This window comes from Penaeus monodon, chromosome 31 (assembly GCF_015228065.2).
Source record: "Penaeus monodon isolate SGIC_2016 chromosome 31, NSTDA_Pmon_1, whole genome shotgun sequence".
Taxonomy (NCBI): domain Eukaryota; kingdom Metazoa; phylum Arthropoda; class Malacostraca; order Decapoda; family Penaeidae; genus Penaeus; species Penaeus monodon.
Genome location: NC_051416.1, coordinates 1996762 through 1997243, shown reverse-complemented (window position 1 = coordinate 1997243; position 482 = coordinate 1996762). Strand labels below are relative to the sequence as shown.

Genomic DNA, 482 nt, shown 5'->3' with positions numbered 1-482 from the left:
TATATTATTGTGGTATTTCGTAACTCCTTTTCTTGACCTCAGATATTCCCAAAAACAACTTTAAGATTTGAAAAAATTCACTCAATAATTGAAAACAAAATCCTGATCACAGAGAAGTCATAACCTAAAAAGTATATCCAGAAACTCCAAAAAAATATTTAAATTATTTTGATTTTCTAAAATCAATCAAAATACAGAATAATCGTCTCTTTTCCTACACACAGAAAAATCTTAATGAAATCTTAATATACTTATAGAATCTTACCTTATCAAATCACAAAACGCTGCTTAAGATATACATATAAAATCAAAAGATAATAAAAATGGAAAAAAAGGACAACAAATATATATGAGACATACAAAAAGATATATAAATGAAATGAAAATCCACGATAACAGAGTCGTAGGTCACAGAGCAGAGACTGAGAGACCACCACTCCCTGCGATGGCCGGCGGTAGTCTGGCGCTGGGGTCGTTTTAAA

General features: G+C 30.7%; 1 protein-coding gene across 1 annotated transcript in view; it reads right to left on the bottom strand.

Annotated features, from left to right (window-relative positions):
- Nucleotides 1-443, bottom strand: part of LOC119592805 (carbohydrate sulfotransferase 11-like) — a gene marked incomplete in the record, with an annotated part of 7914 nt that extends 7471 nt beyond the window's left edge. The window contains 1 exon segment of the mRNA XM_037941713.1: nucleotides 266-443.
- Nucleotides 444-482: the final 39 nt, after the last annotated feature.